The following is a 9,578-nucleotide window of genomic DNA, read 5'->3' as shown; positions in this document are numbered from 1 at the left end:
GTCAGCTAGCTACAGGTACCGAGGCAGTCTGCTGCTAACACTACCACTGCTAGCCACCGTATCTACTGTCTAGCCCAGGATACGCTAGGTTTCCCTGCTCTATCCCACACTAAGGTGACAGTCTACGATATGGTTACTAAACAGTTCTGGCGCTTTGTCTCTCCCGCGGTGTCTAATATAGTTGCGTCTGTGACAGCACGAGCTAACCTGTGATTGGTCCTCTAGCTGCACGAGCCCAGTGCAACATTCCAAGTACATCCCCAGGCATTTCCCACTACAATAGTACAAAAAGAATAGGGAAATAGCAAGATTAAAACTTAGCTCGCTCGGCTGGCGAGACCCTCCCCCAGGGTCTAAGCTTTATTGGCACCGTCCGACAGCTGGGGAAACAATCGCGTTCAGTCGGCGGTACAGGCAGCGGGCGGCAGCGTGCCGACCACTGGAACCAGGGCTGGAGAGCGGAGGTCCGCGAAACCACTCCTAAGCGTTCCCGGCCCTCTCTAACTAAAGGAGGCAACTAGCCTCCCCTCCTAATCTGGAACAGCTCCCCTACCTTTCTGTCTTCAGCGCCGGCAATACTAAAAACTGCGAACGCCGCCTCCCCCCGATGAGTGTATTCGCAAACCAACCCAGTCAGCTCTCTCCAGCAACCCCGAGGGACTGCCTAGCCCTCTCTTTTAATTTACGTCTCCTCCCTTCTAGCTGCGCGGCTGCAAGCAATCAACTCATCAAAGAGCCACATCCCATGTCAATCCCCTCCCGCCGCAGGTTCACTACAGTATTACACAACTATGTAGGCTTTCTAACGCTTTTGGTTATTCAACGTTGGAACAGAAAATAATTATATTTTTCTAATTATGATTTGCACAGACTCATTGGGTTAAACGCGATGCAGCCCTCTTCCAAATTTTTCCAAATGTCATGTGAACAGAAGGCCAAGGAAACAAACACGGTTCATTAGAGATGTTAATTGCTTTACCTCTGAGGGAAACGTCACTGAACAGCACAGGTAGACCTGGTCACCTGTAATGAAGCAGAACACTTCAGATGTAGGACTCATACAGAAATAGCCACAAAAACACGGACACACACGTGCCTGCTAATTAACATACTGTGGTGATACACAATTGAGGATAGATTCACCAGGGGCTGCTGCTCCTTTAAGGCAGACGTTCCGAGTGCTGACGTAGGCACTGCTTAGAGTTTCCCAGGAAGTGGAGCCATGTTTTCTGCAGCCTAGCTGTTAGCTCGTTGCCACGAGAGATTGCGCTGTGTCGGTGTTGTTTTGTGTGGCGAGTAAACGGAATTGACTCGACTCGATCTCTCCGTCTCCTCATTCCTGCACTCCCACAATACAGCCAAGAATACGAAGTGCACATACACTCAAGAGTGTATGAATGACTTTCATTTACAAACTTTTTTCACTCTAGCCATCAACCATTTACAGTTATAAATACAATGTAATGGCTCCGCAAGCCATTTTTTTCTCTTTTTTTCCAAAAGGCCATATCTATAATGCATTGCTTGCTTTAAAGCCTCAACATTCAATATTGTAGCAAATTCGGGGGAGGGGGCAATCACAAGAAATGCCGCGGCGGGGACGCGAACCCGCACGGCGGGAGAGATCGCTGACCGCTCGACTAAAGGGTCAAACCCGTTAATCAAGGACCAACGTGTCTACTTATCCACGCACGTTACACTAGCTCCTTTTTCGGGAAGCGCGTCCCCGCGCTTAAGCATATCATCTCCTTCACGCCGCACGCGCTTGCAATGGCCTTACGGTCTTCACCATCCCACTTGTGACACCAATGTAGCGAATTCGAGGGGCAACCATAGGAACTGCCGCGGTCGGGACACGAACACGTATCGCTCTCACAGCGGGAGACATCGCTGACCGCTCGACTGAAGGGTCCGACCCGTTAATCAAGGACCAACGTGTCTACTTATCCATGTACGTTACACTATGCTTTCATTTACAAAAAGTTCAAGAGATCTGGCACCACATGTGCACCTGCTGGTAAGGGAATTAATCCTGCAAGAGTCCGTTCTTCAGGATCTCTTCAGGATCTCCCTGTTCTTTAGTACTATGCCGCTCTGCCTTTGTCCATTAAAGAAACACAAAATAACACAACAACAAAAAAAGCACATATTGTGGCAGGATGAGGAAAAAACACAGGAGACGAAGGCGAGTTTGCTGTTTATTCCTCAGCTCCAAAACCAAACTACAGCAGGAACAACCCTGCACCAGCAAGCCCGGGAACGTAAACCACGCCCCCAGCTCACAGTCCTGCTAGGTGAGAGGCATAGCCCCTAGTGTCCGCCACACAGCCCCCCCCCCCCCGAACACCCAGAAGGGACTCCTGGAAAGAAAATTAGTGTCTCACTGGAGGCTTAAGCAGCCTGCCATAACGGCTGCGCCGTCCCTCAGCCGAAACAGTAGGTGAAACACTGTCCAAAGTCGGCTGAGAAGCAGAACGCTGAACCCGTGAAGACACTGCCGGGGTCCTGAAAGGAGGACGACCCCGACGGGGAACCTGGGCCGGAAACACAACTTCGCCTGCCACCCTGTGCGCCGGTTTAAGCCTATCAAGCGTGACACGCTCCCTACGCCCACCCATATCCAGCACAAAACCCTTAGGACCCGTCTCAAGAACCCGAAATGGGCCATCGTATGGGGGTTGGAGGGGCGAGCGGTGAGCATCATGCCGTACAAAAACAAAACGAGCCGACATGAGCTCCGCAGGCACGAACGACCGCGGAAAACAATGGTGAACGGGGCCTGGAACTCGAGTGCTGTCGGACATAAAAGGATAAACGACCGGACGGGGTCGAGGAGCGGAACTCCCAGGCAAAAATTCCCCAGGGACGCGGAGCGGCTGACCGAGCACCAGCTCAGCGGGCGATGCGTCGAGGTCCTCCTTAGGAGCCGAACGCAACCCGAGCATAACCCAAGGTAAACGATCCACCCAGTTACCATCCGAGAGCGCAGCACGCAGCGCTGCCTTGAGCGACCGGTGAAAACGTTCACACAAGCCATTAGCCTGAGGGTGGTACGCGGTAGTGCGGTGTACCTGCACACCCAAGGATCGCGCAAGTGCCGACCAGAGCTCTGACACGAACTGGGGGCCCCTGTCTGAGGTGATATCTGACGGAGCGCCGAACCGGGCGACCCAGGAGGAAAGAAAAGCGCGTGCAACATCCGAGGATGTTGTGGAGGACAGAGGGACAGCCTCTGGCCACCTGGTGGTCCGATCCACCATTGTGAGGAGGTGCGTAAAACCCTGTGAAGAAGGTAGAGGGCCCACCAGGTCCACATGCACGTGGTCGAAACGTCTGGCCGGGATCGGAAACGGTTCGAGGGGCGACTTAGTGTGCTGGTGGACCTTAGCGCGCTGGCACGCTCCACATGCAGCGGCCCACCCCTTTAAGTCCTTGCGGAGGCCAGGCCAGACGAACTTGGAACCGACCAACTTCACCGACGCCCGAACTCCAGGGTGCGAGAGGGAGTGAATCGAATCGAAAACTCGACGGCGCCAGGCCACTGGAACAACGGGGCGGGGACGGCCGGTGGAGACATCGCAGAGGAGGGCAGGACTGCCTTCCTGCATCACAGCGTCCTCCAGCTTGAGGCCGGTACGCGTTGACCTAAGGGCAAGGACGTCCGGGTCGCTGGGCTGGTCGGCAGCCATAGCGGAGAAATCCACACCGAGGTGCACAGGACACACAAGCACACGCGACAGACAATCAGCAACAGGGTTGGACTTCCCGGCCACATGCTGAATGTCCGTTGTGAACTCGGAGATTGCCGCTAGGTGGCGCTGCTGACGAGCAGACCACGGCTCAGTCACCTTGGACATGGCGAAAGTCAGCGGTTTATGATCCACATAAGCCGTGAATGGGCGACCCTCCAGCAGGAAGCGGAAATGCCGGGTTGCAAGGTGCAGCGCCAGCAACTCCCGGTCAAAAACGCTGTACTTGCGTTCGCTATCTCGCAGTTTGCGGCTAAAAAATGCGAGTGGCTGCCACGCATTCGCCACACGCTGTTCAACCACAGCCCTCGCGGCTATGTCAGACGCATCGGTTGTTAAAGCTATGGACGCTGTGGGTGTGGGACGGGCGAGGAGGGCAGCGTTAGCCAAGGCGCACTTAGCTCCGTCAAAGGCCTGGACCCGTTCGGGAGTCCAGTCGACAGGGTCGTTAGCCTTCTTAAGCCGCAGGGCTTCGTAAAGTGGCTGAAGGAGGTGGGCAGCGCGAGGGAGGAAACGGTTATAGAAATTCACCATGCCCAAGAATTCCTGCGATGCCTTAACAGAGACCGGGCGGGGAAATTCCGCCACCGCTTGCACCTTAGAAGGCAACGGGACCGCGCCTTGCGGCGAAATGCGGTGACCCAAGAAGTCAATCACCGGCAGTCCAAACTGACACTTGGCCGGGTTGACTATCAGGCCGTGTTCGTCCAAACGACGGAAAACCTGTTTCAGGTGCGCCAGGTGCTCTTCAGCTGACGGACTGGCCACTAATATGTCGTCGAGATAAACGAACACGAAATCAAGGTCACGCAACACCGAGTCCATCAGCCTCTGAAAGGTTTGCGCAGCCCCCTTCAAGCCAAAAGGCACGCGCATGAACTCAAAAAGCCCAAATGAGGTGATCACTGCGGTCTTGGGCACGTCCTCTGCGCGCACGGGAACCTGATGACAGCCGCGCACCAGGTCCACCTTAGAGAAAATAGTGGTACCTGCCAGGCGTATGGAAAAGTCCTGTATGTGTGGGATGGGATAGCGGTCATTGGCGGTGACGTTGTTCAGGCGGCGAAAGTCGCCGCAAGGCCGCCACGACCCATCCGCCTTGGGCACCATGTGAAGCGGCGAGGCCCACGGGCTGTTGGAACGCCTCACTATACCCAGACGCTCCATGATGGCGAACTCCTCCTTAGCTATAGCGAATTTTACCGCGTCGAGGCGCCGCGCGCGCGCAAAAACTGACAGTCCCACTGTGGGAATGAAATGTTCTACCCCGTGTTTAGTAACCGCGGTGGAAAAGGCAGGCGTAGTCACCGATGGAAAATCCGCCAGCAAACGCTGAAAAACATCCCCTAATGCTAAAAAGTTAGCGTGTGTTAACGGCCCGGCTCCCCCTGTCTCGCACGGAACAGTGGCGAAAGACACAGCATCAATTAAACGGCGGTTTAAAACATCAACCAGCAGACAATTAGCACACAGAAAATCCGCGCCGATAATAGGAACAGTAATGGCGGCCACTACAAAGTCCCACTCAAAATGGCGCCCGTGGAAACAAACAGTCACCAACCTTGTGCCAAACGTCGCAATGGACGAACCGTTAGCTGCACTTAACTGTGGGCCACCGCCTTCGGTCGACCTGTCTGTCTTAGCAGGAGGGAGTAGGCTCTTTTGCGAGCCTGAGTCCACCAGAAACCGTCTTCCTGACTGTTATGTATGCACACATCGACAGTGCTGCATTTGATTTGGTGCTGTTCTATTGTGCTGGGATCGATTGGTGATGCCTGCGGGCTCTGGGTTGTTTGATCGGGTCTGCCTTTGATGCTGTGTCAGTCTAAATAAAGAATGCCACGGAGAGGTTGTGTCGAGCGACAGCGCTGTGTCCTGACGTGATTTCTAAACATAATACTGACATCGTGTCCTTAATGAAGAGCAGCTCACTACGTCCGCCAGCGCCCACAGCTGCTACTGAGCGCTGGCCCGGGAGTTTCCCGGCGCCTCAAACGTGCACGGAGGGACGCAGCGGAGGGACGCAGCGACCAACGCCGGGTCCGCATCCTCCGACGCCGGCTGCAGAGGTTCCGATGCCACACTGCACAGAGAGCCGTCTGGTAGCCAGCAGCACCCGATCGGCCTCCTCAGCCAAACCTCGGCAGTCACCAGCGGCCAGACACGGGAGTTAGCCAATGTCGCGCGCACAGGAGACGGAAGCTGGCGCAGGAAAACGTGGGGGAAAAGGAATCCGCCTTCGTCCGAGCCTAGCAGCGACAGCATATTGTCCATGAGATCCACAGCCGTCCCGTCGCCCAAACCGGATAGGGAAAGGATTCTATCTGCCCTCTCTGCGGCAGATAGGCTGTACCTCCGGAGCAGAAGATGTTTGAGGGCCACGTATTTATCGTGTTGCGGAGGGGCGCGCAACAGCTGCATGGCCCGGCGTGTGGACTGCTGGTCCAGCGCAGCGACGACCAAATAATATCTGGAGTCGTCCGCAGAGATTCCACGCAGGTGGAACAGCGCCTCGACATGCTGGAACCACGAAGCCGGGTCGCTCTGCCAGAACTCTGGGAGTTTCACAGCCGCGGCGAGAACGGCCGGCTCCAAACATGTTCAATTCGGGGTCACCAATGTGGCAGGATGAGGAAAAAACACAGGAGACGAAGGCGAGTTTGCTGTTTATTCCTCAGCTCCAAAACCAAACTACAGCAGGAACAACCCTGCACCAGCAAGCCCGGGAACGTAAACCACGCCCCCAGCTCACAGTCCTGCTGGGTGAGAGGCATAGCCCCTTGTGTCCGCCACAATATCATGATATGTAGGTTACAGAAAGTCTGGTTGCTGGGAGACAGACAAACTCCATTTGCAACTTATCAGCATTTCATTACTAATCTTAACATTATTATTTCATGCATACTGTCTTAAAAATGTCCTAACATGACACGTTCTTTGGAAATACCTATTGTGATCTGAAGGAGGTAGGAGCGCAATAGACTCGGATACAAATAGAAGGCAATTCAACCTCCTCCTGGCTTTCTTAGGCATGATGCCATCCTCGCAGGCAAGTGGAAATTCAAACAACAGCTACCTGAGAACGGCGCCTAGCTGCATAGTGTGCCGCCCCCACGCTGAGTGCCACCTCATCCAGCTCTTAAATCCCCTCGGCCCGAGCATCACAACAGTTCCACCTCTCTCTCCTGCTCAGAGCGTTTCATAACGTTACATAGTATTTCTCACAGTCCTTCCGCTAGGTGCACTTGGCATGCACAAAGGGGAAAAACAGTTTTCTCCTTTGCTATATCTGTCAGCCTACAGACAAGCCAACACACACACACACACACACACACACACACACACACACACACACACACACACACACACACACACACACACACACGCACACACACACGCACACAAGGTTGTATGCCAGACAATTCAATAATCGTCACTGCTCGTGCTAATTGCCACTTCTGCCCCACTGAGGCGAAAATACTCCCATTGCAACAGACATTTTGAAAATTCAAAAGAAAAAATAAAGATTTAAAAAAATATTTAACATTGTTTTGAGCTCAATTCCCTCGCAAATAGTGACTGTGTTGGGGACTTTAGCAAAGGATCCAAGTGCTCTGCTGTTGATATCAATAAAAAGATATGAGAAACTGACTATGTGTGCATCTGATACCTCATCCTTATATTTTCAGTTTGGCTTCTTCATGTGAGCACTGCTGCGTATTAAGGAAGAAAAAAAACCCAAGAAATTTAGGTTTGATGCTCGGCAACGGTGACCAAGTGGTTAGGACTGTTGCCTCACAGTAAGAAGGTCCTGGGTTTGAATCCCAGACCGTCCCAGGTCCTTTCTGTGTAGAGTTTGCATATTCTCCCCGTGTCTGCGTGAGTTTCCTCTGGGTGCTCCGGTTTCCTCCCGCCATCAAAAAGACATGCATGTTAGGGTTAATACTCCTGTCTGTGCCCCTGGCCAAGGCAGTGGAAAGAAGACCTGGAGCTGGTCCTTGGGTGCTGCAGCTGCCCACTGCTCCTATACAATGGGATGGATTAAATGCAGAGAACAAATTCATTGTAAGAATACAACGTCAAATAAAGTGGCTTTCATTTTTTACCGTTCATATAGATTATTAACACAAGTTGTTCTTATGGCACGTTTTTCTGCAGAGAAAGTAAAGGGAGGCGAGAGGGAGTACCATCAGGAGGTTGCACCAAAACTCAGTCTGAGGAGGTGGTGATGTCTATCCTTTGGTTTTAAATGAATGTTTCAGGAGGTGGCACGTGGGGTGCACTGGAAAACATTTTTGCTATCTGTTCCACCACGTGGAATATGTGACCCAATTTAGCCACAAGATAGGGGAGGTGAACTCTCACAGACAACATGCTCTGGTCCCAAAGAAAGGCAGACACGAGTTTATTTAGAGGACTGCATGTGGTTGATGTCTGTCTGTGGTTTTTCACAGTGTATGAGGAGGTGTATTGACTGTGCCACAGACTTCACTCAGCCGCGGCAGCAGCAGGAGCCGGGGAACACAGTTTGCATTCTGATCAGGCCAGACTCGTCCGTTATGTCTGGCTTGGAAACTAAACAGTGCCCTCTACTGGTTGACAAAGAGACTGCGCGTGGTGGTGACCTGACCCGCCCCTCCTCCGCCGCCCCCTCTCACACCAACTCGTGTGAATGAAGCATACCCTTCATCTGAACTCATTGTCCTCTCAAACCTTTTACTGTGACCACATCTTGAAAATAATGCATTTACATCAAAAGCAAATGCTGCTTATATCCAGCTGAATGTTTTTTTTTTTTTTGCAATGAGGACATTTGTAAGACAATGTATTTCGATTCGCCATGACCAAACCCTTGAAATGAATTTTGAAACAGGCTCAGTAGACGTGCTGAGCACGCAAGCGCCCTGCAAGTTCCAGCTGAAACTTTTAATTGACTATCCTTGTAGCGTAATTGCTCCGGAGTGTTATGGATATTCGCCATGACTTGGGTCCAAGAATCTCATTGTAACAGTATGCTGAAAAGAGGCAGGGAGATAATTAGCTTGATTTTCTACGCGCTTCTGCAAATCAAAGTTTTCTCTTTTGCTCTATGGGAACCTTCTTCTCTTGGGACAGGCTGCACAGCAGGAAACTTTAACATTAAGTTGCTGGAACTACACAGTAACTTACAATGTAAAGTAGCTGTGGCATTGTAAAATGGGCAGATGATAAAAACTGGACATATTTTCTGTGCGTGAAAAAAATAAACAAGATAATTACCTATGAATTAAATGAAAATATTCTTCGAAAACAAGATCACGTCAAGTAAAACACTTTCAAAAAGCTTAACTCTAAGCAAGTCAAAACTGGTTATCAAATCTAGATTCTGTATTGATATTCAAATAATGTGCCATCTAAACCAAATCTTTTCCAAACAAACTCTGAGACTAAACATTCAGCATGCAAATTTTTTTTTAATTGTCTGAGTTAAAATGTTAATATGGCAAAACCTCTCCTTGCAAGTTATTTGCTCTGACTCAGTTCGTGCAAGGGTCAAAGGTGTTTCTAAAATTGTGCTCCTCTTTCCGCTTTCTCCACTGCCTTTGTGTTGTGTTTTCTCTTCTTATTCTTTTCCTGGGGCGTGGAGGGTAATAAGGCTTCTTTCGAAGCGAATCTGACAGTAGAGCAGGTTGGATATTTGCGCCTTTCTAGCATTTAATTCCCAACTAATGAATCCTGTACCCTGGGGATGGGTGTTACGAGAAGGCCTAGCGTGCCTAAGCAACAGCCCAGCAATATGTAAAGCACAGCACACAGCTTGCAAACAACGTTTGGGCAATAGACTTCCAC

The sequence above is a fragment of the Lampris incognitus genome, chromosome 2, assembly GCF_029633865.1.
Source record: "Lampris incognitus isolate fLamInc1 chromosome 2, fLamInc1.hap2, whole genome shotgun sequence".
Classification (NCBI taxonomy): domain Eukaryota; kingdom Metazoa; phylum Chordata; class Actinopteri; order Lampriformes; family Lampridae; genus Lampris; species Lampris incognitus.
This window is presented reverse-complemented; position numbering follows the sequence as displayed.